This window comes from Maylandia zebra, unplaced genomic scaffold (assembly GCF_041146795.1).
Source record: "Maylandia zebra isolate NMK-2024a unplaced genomic scaffold, Mzebra_GT3a scaffold16, whole genome shotgun sequence".
In the NCBI taxonomy this organism is placed as follows: Eukaryota; Metazoa; Chordata; class Actinopteri; order Cichliformes; family Cichlidae; genus Maylandia; species Maylandia zebra.
The window spans coordinates 42201-59230 of NW_027490046.1; the positions used below are offsets into that span (position 1 = coordinate 42201).

General features: G+C 39.9%; 2 long non-coding RNA genes across 2 annotated transcripts; one reads left to right on the top strand and one right to left on the bottom strand.

The window, feature by feature from the left end:
• Positions 1-4139: 4139 nt before the first annotated feature.
• LOC112432072 (uncharacterized) lies at positions 4140-9853 on the top strand. Its single transcript, XR_013096481.1, has 4 exons — positions 4140-4278; positions 5787-5841; positions 6098-6193; positions 9077-9853. It is a non-coding gene; the product is annotated as an uncharacterized LOC112432072 (long non-coding RNA).
• A 1664-nt stretch (positions 9854-11517) lies between these two features.
• On the bottom strand, positions 11518-13639 carry LOC143416129 (uncharacterized). The gene is made up of 4 exons (XR_013096482.1): positions 13507-13639; positions 13261-13423; positions 12949-13141; positions 11518-11614 (listed from the first exon to the last, which is right to left on the bottom strand). It is a non-coding gene; the product is annotated as an uncharacterized LOC143416129 (long non-coding RNA).
• Positions 13640-17030: the final 3391 nt, after the last annotated feature.

Sequence of the window (17030 nt, forward strand, 5' to 3'; positions counted from 1 at the left end):
CTACAGAAATAGTTACAGAGTCTCTGTTCCATTTCTGAGAGCCCCATGGCAACATCTGTGTGGAGTGCTGTTTTGTCTCTTTCAAGAAAACTTTTGAGGCGCATCTTTGAAACCCCTCCAGAACGTCTTCGGTTGAACACAATGATTTGTGAGAGTGTAACTTGTGCAAGTTGGGCATAATTCTGAGCTGTGGCTTCGTTCTCCAAGCTGCAAAAGGCACTTTCTGCAGATTTTTGAAGGTAGTGATGGAGAATCCGAACATCTTCTGTAAAGGGCAATGTTGATGGCTTGTTAAACTTTGCCTCACTCAATGTGTTCAAGGCACGGTGAGACACCATCTCGGACCATTTGGAGACATACAACTTCTTGAACGCATCAGTGGACTTGATTAGGGCTTCATCCTCTGTCATGAGGGCACGACAATGGATAATGTCAGACATTTTATGCAGTGTATGTCCCAGTTTCAGCGCAAGGCTTGGAGTTTTGTATGACAGTGTCTCTTCATCAAAACCTGAAACTTTCTTTACTGCTTGCACAACTCTCTGGAAATTAGCAGGCTTAATAGCTTCTTCCATGTTATGCACTGAGAATTCTGTGCGCAGACACAACAACAAACGTCCCGCTTCACGAAGCTTCTGTCGTATATAATCATACTTTGTAGGGTCTTGTCCATGTTTATTGTAGAGGGACTGGGCAAACTGAATAACAGTAAAGTCATTTCGCACAGCTGAGGCAATCTCATCTTGTTTCATAACAGCAAGAACCTTCCAGACTCCACTTGACACCTGCGGATAACACTGAGACTCCAGAGTTAAAGCCAGGCCGAGTACTTTGGTTCTTCCAGGTTCTTTATCCGTGTCATCTTTTGGTTTGTTCGGACATCTGCGGACATGTCTCCAAAGATCCTTGCGAACATACATCCCTTGACAATAAAAGCAATGAGCGAACTTTCCCTCTACTGCTTTAATCTTGGGTCTTCTCTTCACTTTCAGTGGTCCCACTCCACCATGCAAAACTGCAGCATTATGCTTAAAATTTCCCTTATTTCTCAATTTCTCTAACAGACTTTTACGCTCGTTTGAGTCTCTAGGCAGGGAAAATGCATGCACAACATCAGGAGCCGTTTTGTGCGTTTTCAGGTGGCGGGAAATTTTAGCTTGTGGTTTGCCACAAAAATAGCAGTAATTTCTTTTACTTAAAGTCATTTTTTCTGATTCAGTTTCGCAAAGCTCATTTTTATCTTGTGGCTTGTCCTTTGTCAAGTTGTGGATTAAATTCATTGAATCTGATTGTTCATGCGCTTTGGAGATGTCATTTTGGCATAGCAGACCTTTTGATGTGCTTGGCAATAATGAGATGTCTTCATCTGAATCTTCATCATATGACTCTGAATCTGGCACATATTCTTCTTCTGATATGCTGTGGTTGCCATCATCATCGCTTGATATTTGATCCAGAACTGAATGTGGCAATCCATCCTCCCCTGAATATTCAGAAATTTCTTCTTTCTGGAATGTAAGAACAAAAGTTATTTTAATTGATCAATACTTTAGACAGGTAAAAAATAAACTGAAAAACAAAGTCAAGCCAAATATGAATGGGATACACACCTGTGTTGACTGGTGGCAATTCTGATTTGCCAATTTTGTAAGGCAAGATTTGTGCCAGACCCCTAAACAAACTGAAACACATTTTGATAGACTTAATTTAGCTTTGCAGTTCTATTTAAGTGAAGTAGTTTTTTGTCAAAGCATTGCAGTAATGTCAAATGCTGAAAAAAAAAAAAAAAAACCAAACTGTTCACACTTAAGGATATTTTAATGACTACACATACACTGCTAATCCCCCCCCCCCCCCCCCCCCCCCCCAAAAAAAGGACATCCCAGATGTGAATGAAGGAATTATTCTTATTAAATACTTTGTTCTTTAGGTAGTTGAATGGCATGAAAGTGTGTAGTTGAATGTGTGTGGCCTCCAGATGCCTGTATGACTTCCCTACAATGCCTGGGCATGCACGGGATGAGGTGGCGGATGGTCTCCTGAAGGATCTCCTCCAAGACCTGGACTAAAGCATCTGCCAACCCCTGGACAGTTTGTGGTGGATGGAGTGAGACATGATTTAGGTCTGGGGAACAGGCGGGCCAGTCCATAGCATCAATGCCTTTGTCATGGAGGAACTGCTGACATACTCCAGCCACATGAGGTCCAGTGTCGTCTCGCATTAGGTGGACCCCAGGGTCAAACGCACCAGCATGTGGTCTCACAAAGGGTCCGAGGACCTCATCTTGTTACCCAATGACAGTCAGGCTCTCTGGCAGGTACAGAAATGCCACCCCTCACCATTACTGACCCACTGCCAATATGATCATGCTGGAGGATGTTGCAGGCAGCAGAACGTTCCCCACGGCATCTCCAGACTGTCACGTGCTCAGTTTGAACCTCCTTTCAGCTGTGAGGAGCATAGGGTGCCCGTGCCGAAGTTGCCAAACTTTGTGTTTTCTGGCAAATGCCAAGCATCCTGCATGGTGTTGGGCTGCAAGCTCAATCCCCACCTGTGGACGCTGGACCCTCAAGCCACCCTCATGAAGTCAGTTTCTGACCATTTGAGCAGACAGATGCACATTTGTGGCCTGTTTGAGGTCATTTTGCAGGGCTCCTCTTGTTCCTCCTTGCACAAAGGTGGAGGTAGCGGTCCTGCTGCTGGGTTGTTGCCCTCCTATGGCCTACTCCACATCCAGGTAGCACCTCCATGCTCTGGACACTACACTAACAGACACAGCAAACCTTCTTGCCACAGCTCACATTGATGTGCTACGCTAGATGAGCTGCACTACCTGAGCCACTTGTGTGGGTTGTAGACCGTCTCATGCTACCACTAAAATGAAATCACCGCCAGCATTCAAAAGTGACCATAACATCAGCCAGAAAGCATAGGTGCTGAGAAGTGGTCTGTGGTCACCACCTGCAGAACCAGTCCTTTATTATGGTGAATTGACTATAATTTCCACTTGTTGTCTACTCTATTTGCAAAACAGCATGTGAAACTGGTTGTCAGTGTTACTTCCTAAGTGAACAGTTTGATTTCACAGAAGTGTGTTCTGACTTGGAGTAACATCGCATTGTTTAAGTGTTCCCTTTATTATTTTGAGCAGTTTATGTTATGGAATGGGGAATTGAGGACAATCCCAAGTATACCATTTTTACAAGGTCCTGCACCAATGAGGTAATACTACATTTCTTTAATTAGACGTGACCACCCATTAATTAAAAAGGGAGCAGTGTTCATTTCAGCTAGTCTTAACTTGTTGAACTCTATTAATGCTTTTTACTATACACTGTACCTATTCACTAAATGTCTCACCTTTGCACTTATACCCAAGCCACTTGAGGGAGGAAACCGGTCCCACACACTGAATGCACTTGTCCAAAGATGATATTGTTGTGCACACCAGACGATGATTGTGAAACTGTTAGCAAAATATTGCAACATTTATTTGTTTTGGACAGTTGGAAAGGTGAGGTGTTTTCAATTCAGTTGCAGATATCAACTAATAAACTTCGTCCATGTAAATCACATCACACCCAGGTGACTGCCAAACACACACACACACACAGCATCCATAAAGAATGATGTGTGTGTGTGTGTTGGGGGGGGGGGGGGTATTTTTTCTTCTGAAAAAAATACTGGCTACAATAATTAACAACTGATTCCTTTGCAATCATCCATCCTCTTCCACTTATCCTTATCAGGATTGTGGGGTAGCAAGCAGGTTTGGGGCCTATACCAGCTACCATAGGGCAGTACAACCTGGACAGATCACCAGTCTAACATGGAAGGACAAGCATTTGCATTCACACCAAAGGGCAGTTTTGAATCACCAGTTAACCTAACCCCATAAGCTACATCTTTGGACTGTGCACTGTAATCCCTAACAGTTGTTCTAGCTCATAACTAATAAGCTCATAACACTCAAATGTTGTTTTGTAGTTGAGCAAACTATAAAGTATTGAGCTCTGTTGGCTTTTATGCAGCTTTAATTGAATAGGGCTCAATATTTTTTAGCTAAATTTTTTGGAACGCTCAAAAAGTTTAAGAAGCATATATTAGTGACGTTCTGGTGGGTGGAGTCTTGTCGCTCCCTCAGGAAAGCTTAGTCAGCCATCTTGAATTTACCTTGATACGGGGAAGTTTTGGCCAGCCCGTGTGGATTAAGAGTCCCCAACTTCAACCCACCACGACCACCACCTTATTTTTTTTCATCAACTGCCCTAAATTTGGTAAGTCTAACGTGTTTTTGTTTTGTTTAAATTTAATTTCGATAAACATTCTTTTTTATTTTTTACTGGAAATATATTCGTACTTTGTGCACAGTGAATGTTTGTTATAAATGAATTCGAATCCAAGTAATTGTAATTTTAGAAGTTTTCTAATGTGACAAATACGTAATGTTATTTCAAATTAGAATGATGTAACGTTTTGGCGGTTTTCCGTGGGGGACAACATTTCCCATAATGCATTGTATTCTTGCCCGGGAAGTTGACGGTGGCAGTTCTAGCTCCATGCATTTGAACTTTCTACTAAAACTTTCCACTGGTTGTCGTATTCGCCGGTAACGTACGTGCGTATTGTGAGTATACTTATTTCAATAAGTGTCCGTGTTACACAGTCAGTAGTTTACGCTGTTGAGCTGTGTGTGTGTGCTAGCATGAAGCGAACAATAATAAACAACATGAGTGTGTTATCATGATGGTAATTAGACACGTTTGTATTTTTTCGTAGTCTCAAATGTGTGGTTGTGAGATAATCTCGAAATCCTTTTAACAGTTTAGAGGGGTATTCCACTAAGCGAGCTCTACAAGTCAAGGCTTGCGGAAAAATGCATCGCCTGATTCAGCCTAACATTATACACTGGTCGAACTCGGTGCTACGAACGAAGTTCAGCTAAATTGTTCGCGCTAATTCGACAAGGCTCAACCAGCCAGACTGAGGCGCCTCCTTGACACCTTTAAGCCAGACCCTATCGATCTTTGCTAGATAAATTGAAATGAAATGAAAATAAAGAGCCGCGTTCTGCTCCCAGGCTAAGAAAGAATCATTGATGCAGACTGTGCGGATCACAAATACTCCCTAACCTGTAAGGCTGGGGTGTCCAAACTTTTTTCACTGAGGGCTACTTACTAGAAATTAGGTAAATAACCTTAACTTTAGTGTATTAAAGTGTATTAAAGATCACAAAATCACTTAAAAGTGGTCGAATATGTTATATTGTTGAATATAATTAAAGACAAAACTGCTTTCATCACAGCTTTCCATAAATGGATCTTTATTGATTCATTCAGAAAAAGCTTTGGTAGCTTATTTTCAGAACAGCAGCCTCAAATTTCTTCTTAGACAGAAGATTTACAGCACAGAGAAAAAACAATAAAAGGGAAAATAGGACGGGTAAATTTCAAGTTTGTTATTTAAGTTATTAAGCTTAGCAACACACCTATCAACATTAGTTTGAAACGGTTAACATTAACAGACTGAACTGGACTTAATAACAGGAGTGCATATAATCTTAGTAAATTATTGTGGTGAGTATCAGCTGCGCTGGGTATGTAAATCGGGCCATCCAGCTGCGGTGCTGATTCGACGTCACTCGTGCCAAAAATCCGGACAAATGTCACTTGATCAAGGAGCAGATCTGCATCAGATGAGATCAGCTGACTACTTGTGTGTGTGTGCTGTGCAAGAAATGTTTTTGAACATTAATAAGTCGTCTTTGTGCACATATTGTTTACAGATATCAGACTGCAAAGAGCGCTACAGAGAGTCAACATTTCACCAGTTGTCAGTGGGTGAGTTTTATAATTTGTGTCCCAATTTAAATAAAAAATAAATACAAAGAAACTAGAGAATTTTGCCTTGAATTATTCAAAATTTTTAGATTTTTTTTGGGTTACCCTTCTAGATTGACAGGTTTAGCCCGTTACACAAAAAGTTTGGACACCCCTGATCTATAACAATGACAATCAGAACATGGCTATCCAACACTTTGTTTTTACTCTGCATTTGTGTAAATACTATTCTAATAGATATTGTGTGTTCATCTAGGAACAGCATGATGTAAATACAAGACGGGCCCTCGTCCTTCGTGCACTTCCTGTGTACCTGCGTGAAGATGCCTCCACGTTATTCAGGACTTGTGATGTAAGTGTACTGGCCTCAGCATCAACCATATGACATTGCTCAGAACTCAAGGAGAACCAGGGTGTACAGTGGGGCAAAAAAGTATTTAGTCAGCCACCGATTGTGCAAGTTCCCCCACTTAAAAAAATGACAGAGGTCAGTAATTTGCACCAGAGGTACACTTCAACTGTGAGAGACAGAATGTGAAAAAAAATCCATGAATTCACATGGTAGGATTTGTAAAGAATTTATTCGTAAATTAGGGTGGAAAATAAGTATTTGGTCACCTCAAACAAGGAAAATCTCTGGCTCACACAGACCTGTAAGGTCTTCTGTAAGAAGCTTTTCTGTCCCCCACTCGTTACCTGTATGAATGGCACCTGTTTGAACTCATCATCTGTATAAAAGAGACCTGTCCACAGCCTCAAACAGTCAGACTCCAAACTCCGCCATGGCCAAGACCAAAGAGCTTTCGAAGGACACCAGGAAAAGTATTGTAGACCTGCACCAGACTGGGAAGAGTGAATCTACAATAGGCAAGCAGCTTGGTGTGCAAAAATCAACTGTGGGAGCAATCATCAGAAAATGGAAGACATACAAGACCACTGATAATCTCCCTCGATCTGGGGCTCCACGCAAGATCTCATCCCGTGGGATCAAAATGATCATGAGAACGGGGAGCAAAGATCCCAGAACCACACAGGGGGACCTGGTGAATGACCTGCAGAGAGCTGGGACCAAAGTAACAAAGGTCACCATCAGTAACACACTACAACGGCAGGGAATCAAATCCCGCAGTGCCAGACGTGTTCCGCTGCTGAAGCCAGTGCATGTCCAGGCCCGTCTGAAGTTTGCCAGAGAGCACATGGATGATACAGCAGAGGATTGGGAGACTGTCATGTGGTCAGATGAAACCAAAGTAGAACTTTTGGGTATAAACTCAACTCGTCGTGTTTGGAGGAAGAAGAATACTGAGTTGCATCCCAAGAACACCATACCTACTGTGAAGCATGGGGGTGGAAACATCATGTTATGGGGCTGTTTTTCTGCCAAGGGGACAGGACGACTGATCTGTGTTAAGGACAGAATGAATGGGGCCATGTATCGTGAGATTTTGAGCCAAAACCTCCTTCCATCAGTGAGAACTTTGAAGATGAAACGAGGCTGGGTCTTCCAACATGACAATGATCCAAAACACACCGCCCGGGCAACAAAGGAGTGGCTCCGTAAGAAGCATTTGAAAGTCCTGGAGTGGCCTAGCCAGTCTCCAGACCTCAACCCCATAGAAAATCTGTGGCGGGAGTTGAAAGTCCGTGTTGCTCGGCGACAGCCCCAAAACATCACTGCTCTCGAGAAGATCTGCATGGAGGAATGGGCCAAAATACCAGCTACTGTGTGTGCAAACCTGGTAAAGACCTATAGTAAACGTTTGACCTCTGTTATTGCCAACAAAGGTTATGTTACAAAGTATTGAGTTGTATTTTTGTTATTGACCAAATACTTATTTTCCACCCTGATTTACGAATAAATTCTTTACAAATCCTACCATGTGGATTCATGGATTTTTTTTTCACATTCTGTCTCTCACAGTTAAAGTGTACCTCTGGTGCAAATTACTGACCTCTGTCATCATTTTAGGTGGGGGAACTTGCACAATCGGTGGCTGACTAAGGCTACGTTCACACTGCAGGCGAAAGCGCATCAAATCCGATTTTTTTTTTACCCTATGCGACCCATATCCGATCATGCTATGACAGTGTGAACGGCGCAAATCCGATATTTTCAAATCCGATCTGGGTCACTTTCGTATGTGGTACTGAATCCGATACATATCCGATGTTTTAGAAAGCGACTGCTGTTTGAACGGTCAAGTCGCATTAAATCCGCCTTTTACGTCACCGACACACTGAAGCCAATTATCAGCGCCAGAGAAGCGCCCGAGAAGACATCGCGAACGCTTCCTGGCCATCCAGTGTAGATGTTAGTGAAACTGTTGGGAAGACAACGTAAACATTTTATTTGTACTGTATAATCTGCAGATTCTGACAGAAATCTGCAACTATCCTTTGAAGCACCGCTCCTCTCTTAAACAGCAATAAGGATCATTATTAGGTTAATTACATTATTATGTAAATAACAAAATAACTTAAAGCAAAAACTGGGAAACGTGAAGTCCGAAGTCTTTATATTAAGGGCCATCAGTCAAACAATACTGTTGCTCTGGGTCTAAACAGAGCGCGTTGTGTGTGACATCTTCTTTTGCGCATGCGGGCCGCTTTGAGCGTTCACACTAGAGCGCGTTTGCTGTCGCATTTTATTTGTAGTGTGAACGAGCAGACAAAAAAATCGGATTTGATCAAAAAATCGGAATTGAGCATTAAGACCTGCAGTGTGAACGTAGCCTAAATACTTTTTTGCCCCACTGTATATCAGGAAGGATGTTCAACACAGTCCTCATCTGACTTGTTTTCTCCCATATATCAACTATTGTTGAATAAGATTGCAAGAAGATTGTTACGCATAAACCAGAAAACATGAAAATAGTTGAAAGATTATTATACAAAAAAAATCTGCAGATAAAAACTATCTCCCTTTTTAAAATTCAAGTGTTCTATTTTTTTGGAGGTGCCATGTTGTGGTCAGAGAAATGTTTGGTAAATAACAAAAACAAATATCTTGGCATATATTTATTATTGAAAACATTTATTTGCACATATGTTTTGAAACCAAACCCAAATTAAGATTATTGTAATGCATCATGATGTATCGCAATATCAAATTAAATCGTTGACATTATAATCCTAAAAGAAACGTGCGACTTATGAAGATTCACACCTCTAATCAATAGCATGATTTGTGTCCTTGTGGGGCTGAACTCATTCTTGTATTATTTTTGTTTTGCAGTCAGCAGATGGTCCAGACCTCACTGACACTCCTGTGGCTCTGCTGACAGTTGTCACGGATGACACAACTGATTCGGCCCTCTTCAGTCCCGAAAGCATCTGCATTGTCGTTGAGGATGAAATACTTGTGAATGGTCCCACAAATCTGGCTGAGTCATTTCTCCTGCTCTTTGGGTACATCTATGCATTAGACCTACAATACCCAAAGAAACTTGAGCTTACATTCACATTTATCCAAAAGGTTGTGATGTGCCTTGAGGACAACAAACCACTGAAAGGGCGTCTACTGATGCTGAAGAATGATTTGTTCAATGAGTGAATCACTCAGAATGGACTACTTGTTAAGCTGAGTATTGAGGAAGCTTTTTTGTTTGTTTTTTTCCTAATCATTTGCCTCTTCTACCTCACATTTAAGATGAATGACTGTTCAGTTCACTATTCATGTTTAATGTTCTGTTGCCTAATACGTAAATGCACTGCCTTGATGTTTGTTCCCTATAAGTACAGCAGTGGAAACCAGTACTGTTTTTTTTATGTATTTTTAAAAAAGAAAGTGAGCTGCAGCTGTCAAGGTACAGTAAGTGTTAAATGCATCAATGTTCTAATAGCTGCAATTGCTGTTAATACTGAAAATGTTATTGAATTTTAGAATTGAGATGGAGACCCTTGGAGTCTTTTTCTCTTGTTTTATTTATGAAGCACTTTTTTATGAGTGAGCTCTGTTGTTTGTGCCTTTTTAAAAGCACATTGTGTTTAATAAAAAGTTGTTAAATTGTTAGTGTTGTTACTTTCATGTTTTCTAACACTTTTAGCTGATTATAATTTACTGGGTAAACAGTTTAGAATTATTTGTAAGTGTATTTCCCACAGTATTTTAAAAAATATTGAAGATTTTAAGTGTTATTTCCCATATTATAAGTTAGAAAATATGAAAAAGTTTGAGTTTATTTCCCACATCGTATGAGTTGCAATATGTAAAATATTTTGAGTGTCTTTCCCACCTTAATTAAGTTGAAAAAATTGAACATTTTGAGTTTATTACTCCCTAATTATAAGTTGAGGAATATCAACATTTATGAGTTAACATTGAGGTAATTTAAGGCAACTGCAACTATAATTTTTATTGTAGTTAAACTTAAAACTTTTAAAAACATCACTAAAAAATTGTTGTGTAATCTGTTACACAACAATTTTTGAGTTCTGTGAACTTATTAGGTTTTACAGTGTGGGAAGAAGCCAGAGTACACAGCCAGAGAGAACCCATGCACTACAGCAGTAAAAAGTGCCTAAAACAAGTTAAGAAGTTGTATAGTACTATCTGAAGGAAACGGTTTCCAGGGCCTACTCCGTGGATCGGCTTCCTCCGAGGCGTGGACGTCTATCAGCAGAGAATGTACCTTCACCTATCAGCAGAGAATGTCCCTTAGTCTGTAACACAGTCAAATATATTCTCAAGTAATATTCAAGCATGCCATTCAGCGTGTTAGTACGAGCTCGGGAGCAGCTTGGGAGAACAAGAAAACAGAGACTGCTTTAGATTGTCTTCCCAAAGTGACTCAACTTTATTCACAAGTACAACAGTTTATATAGAGGGTAAAAATTCATGAGACAGCAGATTTATCAGTTTAAACCAGTACAGACCAAGATAAGGCAGCGTCTTCCTGCCCTTGGGTGAAGAAGCATCCTTTGTGTAGTTTATCAGTTCAGCTACAATTGTGATTATCTCAGCGACATATTTTCAAGGCACAAAACGAAGAGTTCTTTCATTAGTGAAATCTGAAACAAACCATTTGGCCTTCAACAGGCGTCTAAAAGATTAAGAAACTAATGTAGCTGAGGGAGTGATCTCTGTGGTATTTCAACCTTGTACCAGCCTGTGATTCTCACACATCAATTCTTGGGTCAAAGAGAAAAACACTGAAACAAAGGGGCCTTATTGAATGACAGAGTTTTCCTGCATAATGTCACTATAAAACAATATCCAGTAAATGCTACCATGGTACTAAAATACCTAACACTATCTATCTTAATGTTCAAGCCTGAGTTTCAAACCATTTCAACATAGAAACAAAGCACATGTAGTCAGTTCTGCATGCTGTAGGTCAAACTGTCAAAAAATACAAGAAGACCCCTCCTAAAACCAGAGTGATGTCACCATGAAGCAAACTTTGACGGAGTCTCCCAATAACAGTGTGGTCCTCCTAAGTCACATTTGGGTGGTTAACACACACACACACACACACACACACACACACACACACACACTCAGATGTTATCCAGACTTGCACTTTGAAACAATGAAAAGGACCTACAAGCCACGGTCCATGTAAATCACATCACACCCAGGTGACTGCCAAACACACACACACAGCATCCATAAAGAATGATGATAGATTAAATTATTAGTTCATTAAGTGGTACACTGGATTATATTTACCCTTTCAGGCTCTGGATGTTTCAGGTCCAGATCATTGTTTGGAAAGCTGTTTGGTTGCGGCTTTAGGCAGCTCACAGTCTTCTGAATCTGGCTGGTCTCAGTCTTCGTGTGTAACAGATAGAAAATGAATATACAGTGCATTTTTGAAGAGGCTTTTGAAACATTAAATAAACTGTATGAGAAAGATAAGTTTCAAGCTAATGTCTTTAAAATATTCACTGTCATGTATAGAGAATTTAAGTCCCTATGATTAAGAGACAAATAGTCAGTGTGATTTCTTTATTTTTTAAGCCATTGCTAAAGGAGTAAAACAATCACCTGTAGCAGCAACGAACTGTCACTAGGGCCCATTTATCTTCGAGGGCCAAAATTTAAAATGAATCTAACTAAAGAGGCTACACAGCAAAATCTCCAGTGTTAAATTAACACTAGAGAGTGTCTATATGGGTCCACACAACACTGTTGAGTGTTAAATTAACACTTTTAACAGTGTTATATGTTTAAAAGTAACCTAGTCAGTTTTGAAGATTAACAGTGGCTAACACTGAGCAGTGCTGATTTTCTAACACTGGAATATTTCTAACATTTTGAGTTATTTTCCAGTGTTAGAAAATCAGCACTGCTCAGTGTTAGCCATTGTTAATCTTCAAAACTGACTAGGTTACTTTTAAACATATAACACTGTCAAAAGTGTTAATTTAACACTCAACAGTGTTGTATTTAACACTGTCTATAAGGGTCCACACAGTGGACCCTTATAGACACTCTCCAGTGTTAATTTAACACTGGAGATTTTGCTGTGTAGAATCACATTAAACATCAATCACTGTTAAAATTTAGAAACCGAAAGCCATTTTTTTTATTTCTGCATACCTGCTGATATTTTTTTAGTGCTTTTAGAGGGCTTTGATGTGGCAGCCATCACAATTGCCTGTTTTCCATTAGTACCTACCCCTGTTTTTCCAGTAGGTTATAGTACCATGTAGTTTTCAGTAACTACTGCACCAAGGTTCCAAGTGATCCAAAGTGATCAGAAAATTTGACATAGACTGAATGCCACCAGGTGGCTGGTCAATGGTGTCACTCGATAAGTTATGAGTGCGCCTCCTTCGTGAAAATCCAAGCCATCATTTTTGAAACTCTGAAATGTTTGAAATAGCGACCAAAATTAACAGCGTGATCCCTGAATTGAACACTAAAGTATAGACTGAGCAGCAGGCATTTTGTCACCTTGACGTCCATGCTTGCTGTGGCATTTATATCACTGGATGCTCGGCTGCATTGCTATAGTGACCCCAGGCACAGTAGGTGATACTCAATTTCAGTGAAAAACTAGATGCCCTAAGTCACGTTAAGCCAATTTGAGTAGGTACAAATGTAAAAATGGCTTACGGTATGCAATTTATCAGTTCCAAAAAGTACAATTGTAGAAATACCTTGCATCTCCAGAGCCAATCCGAGTCACCATAATTATAGTCTATTTCTTCGCCTGGACTTATGTCTCTGCTTGCAAATAAGCATAGATGGGGCTTTCCATTGATATTTAATATTTTCATCTTAGCACTTGGACTGATGTGGTTGTCGTTGACAAGTCTGCCTAATGACCCATCTTCTTGAGATGCATCCACACTGTGGGGTTAGGCAAAAAAGTATTAGCTTAACTAGTTAGTTAGGAAGCTTTTTTTTTTCATAAATCAAAAGCAATGTGTCATTTAATCTTAATCAAACTACACTGATATAATATGCACCACCAGAGTTTTCCATCAAACTTGAATTCAAACATGAACACCTTCAGGCTGTCATGATAAACTCTGTGTCTCCGCTCACATTCTTCTTTTGTTATGAGTTTACCTCTGTATTCCAAAAGGAAGTCTCCTTTTTGGAATGGAACAGTCGTGAAAATGCCCCGACCTGAATTGCAGAGGCATACCAAGTGAGTGACAAAAGACAAAGTGACAAACTCCAAATCTAATCCAAACTAAAGACCAACTTACCTTTGAAGGCATTTATGTAGTGGATATCAAGTCCCAGTTTGTCCCTTCCAGCAGAAACATGACAGACTGCATCCTCCCGTGGAGGAATGCGTCTCCTTCGCATGTTCTCCTGTACGTTTTGATTGGCTGTATTACCAAAGCATATAAAGTATTACGATTAACGTCATCATTGTCATCATCATCAGTAGTAGCAAAACTAGCAGTAGTGTAGTTTACAGCATAAACACAGCTGACTTATTCATAGTCCTAATTTATGCCTTCTTTTAAAATGTTAAAGGCCTAGTACTCAAAATGGCGACATGTGACATTTCTGTAATGGCGACTGCAGAGAGTGATACAAGTACTGAGAAAGCTTAGGCATCAAAACTGTAAGAAGTTTTTTCTTCAGGCATATAAATAAATACACGACTAAATACACTTATACCCTTGCTTTTATTTTAGGGCTGTCAGCAGAATGGACAGACATTGGACAAACTGCCCGAAATTAGCTAACAGCGACATCAGGGATTTTGACTCAGACTGCGCTGGTTTAATTGTTAATCGCGTTAGTCGCGATGTCGGCATTAACACGTTTAAGCCACAATAATGCTTTAACACCGAGTAAATCCTAACACGGGTTAGCCCGCTTTATCGCGTTGACGCGGTTAGTCGTCAGCCCTATTTTATTTACTCAATGACAAACGCTGGGGCCGTTTTACTTCTTCAAAGACTCACTAACAGTCCATAAAGCATAAATTAAACCAGTTTAATATAGGCCTGTGCACCTATAATTTCATATAGTATTAAAGTCATGGTGCATTTTACATTAAAAAAGGCTTACCTTTGTGTTTTTAATCCGTCTTCGTATTGCCGTCGACATACACTTGTTAAAGGGCACATTTACAAGTCATGTTTTAGGGGGACACATGAATACACAGCAAAAAGTCGAAATGTCCCCGGAGCCCAGGTACAGCGCAGGTCAAATGTCAATCCATACCACATAGACGCACTCTCACACACACACACACACACACACACACACACACACACACACACACACACACACACACACACACACACACACATACGTTCAATGGAGTATAAAATAAAGACCAGGGCAGTTCCTCACCTGAGTCTCTCAGTAGGGAGCTGCCCTTGCTAGCAAGAACTCTGTGTGTTTCTCTTCTCTGAGTCTTTACTGAAGAAGTGTTTTAGAATATTTTCCCTAACAGATTGACACAGACCTTGGAAAATGCTCTACAGAAACTCTGGAGCACAGTTTTCACAGTCCAAAAAGGTTTTTGCTTACTGAATTCCCATCCACTCTGCTACTTCAAGGAGAGAAATTCACACTGAAAGCAGTCATTACATTTCAGGAGGGCCCAACACCAGAAACACTCGGGCATTATATGACATTCTGTAACAGGACCCCGTACATCTGGGAGATGTATGATGACCTAAGAAAGGATGTAACCATAGCATCTGAAAACACCAGCGTATGTCCGCACGCTGTGCTCTACACAAAGAAATGATGGCAAGATCTCATGAAAGAAAGTCCTTTTCTAGTTTGTGAGTTAGATGATGGAAATAGCTGTTATTTTTCAGTTATTGTATTAGACTTGTGAGGCTCAGACAGTTCAATGTATTTACCTTTTCTAACAGGAAACATATATACTACATTGTTCTCGTAGTTTTGTATTTTGTTACCAGCAAATAAAGTTTTTTCTCTAACCGAATGCATTAATTATTTTAAATGCTATATTTAACCTAGTTTTTAAATAAGTTATTGCAGTTTGATTACTAGGTTTAAGAGTGTGATCATAAGAAAAAAATATCCAATGCTGGTTAATATCTCTCAATTTCTTTACGGTAAAGAAAGTGGCTGGTTGAGCTTTAGAAACTTTTGGTAATATCTTTAAAATGAAAGCGGCACAAACGACAATTTTAGCAGCACAAACCAGCACAAACGTAGCACAAACGTTTGACACCAGTTTTGTTTGATTCCATTACTGTGGGGGGGCTGGTTGACCTCTGATGACCTCTAGAAATTTTTATCAATATCTTTAAAATGAAAGCGGCACAAATGACAATTTTAGCAGCACAAACCAGCACAAACGTAGCACAAACATTTGACATCAATTTTGTTCGATTCCATTAATGTGGGGGGGCTGGTTGACCTTTTGACCTTTACATTTTCATTAATATCTTTAAAATGAAAGCGGCACAAACGACAATTTTAGCAGCACAAACGTAGCACAAACGTTTGATACCACTTTTGTTGGATTTGGGTAATGTGGGGGGGGCTGGTTGACCTCTGATGACCTCTAGAAATTTTGATTAATATCTTTAAAATGATAGTAGCAGAAATGAAAATTTTTGCAGCACAAACCAGCACAAACGTAGCACAAACGTTTGATACCACTTTTGTTGGATTTGAAGAAGGTGGGGGGCCAACTTCACTCACATGACTTTTCTGTTCATTTTAAGCAGCAGAAGTGAGGCGCATGTCTGTGTGCGTGTGTATGGAGCCATTGGGTGCAGTCACTATAGCAACCAGGCTCACACCTGCCTGCTTAACTAGCTCTGTCTCTCACTCTGCCAAGATTCATCTTAAACACTTCTCTTTCAACTGCTGCTGTGTCCTCAGTGTTTGCTCTACAGGTATGATTTTACCCTCAAAACATTGCCATCGTTGTTCTCTTTCCAGCACCTTGTCTTTCAAAGCTCAGACATTTAAAATTTTTAAACTGTGTGGATCCAAGTGGAGGGATCACATTTTAGTCATTCAGTGACTCAAAGAATATGAACTTTTAATATTCATTCAGAGGTTTTCTGACTCTAAATTTTCTTTTCTCATTTCTAAGGTTTTTCTAATTTACAATTAAAACATTTTCAGCTTTTTTCCAACTTCTTCTTCTGTGTAAACGTCAGCTTTTAGCACTTCAGCACTTTTGTTTTCAGATTAAATTCTTTTTCTTTTTTTCTCATTCAAACTTTTTAACTTAAAATTCAGCAATTAATTCATTTCAATGCATACATTCAGATTCAAGCATTCACACTGCAGTTTCTTCAGAAAATGCACTTTCTAGTTGACAACTAGAATACATACTTACATCATGTATGGACCAATGAAGAGGAAGCCATGAATCAAGCCAAAGTTAGAAACTTAAGAAAACTTTTTTTTTCCTTTTCTTTTTTTTTTTTTTACCAATGTTTGTAATTAGGGTGTAGATAGGTACACAAAGCTACATCATCTGGGGCTGGAAAAGAAAAGCAGCACTGAGGTGCTGAAAGATGCAGTTCCAATAGTGGCCACTTGAGGCTGGGAATCATGGGTGTCCCATGTTAAAATGTCCAACTTTAAACATGGATAGTTTCTGTCTATGATAACTGAACTCTTTCTCAGAATCAAACTGCTTCAGTTTTGCTGAGGCTTAAAGTTTGGGTGCATGTCCTCTTTGATGAACTCTTTGGCTTCCACTAATACACTGTGGCTGAACTGAACCTCTCAACTGTGTTTGTGCTCATGGTGCCTTTTGGAGTAT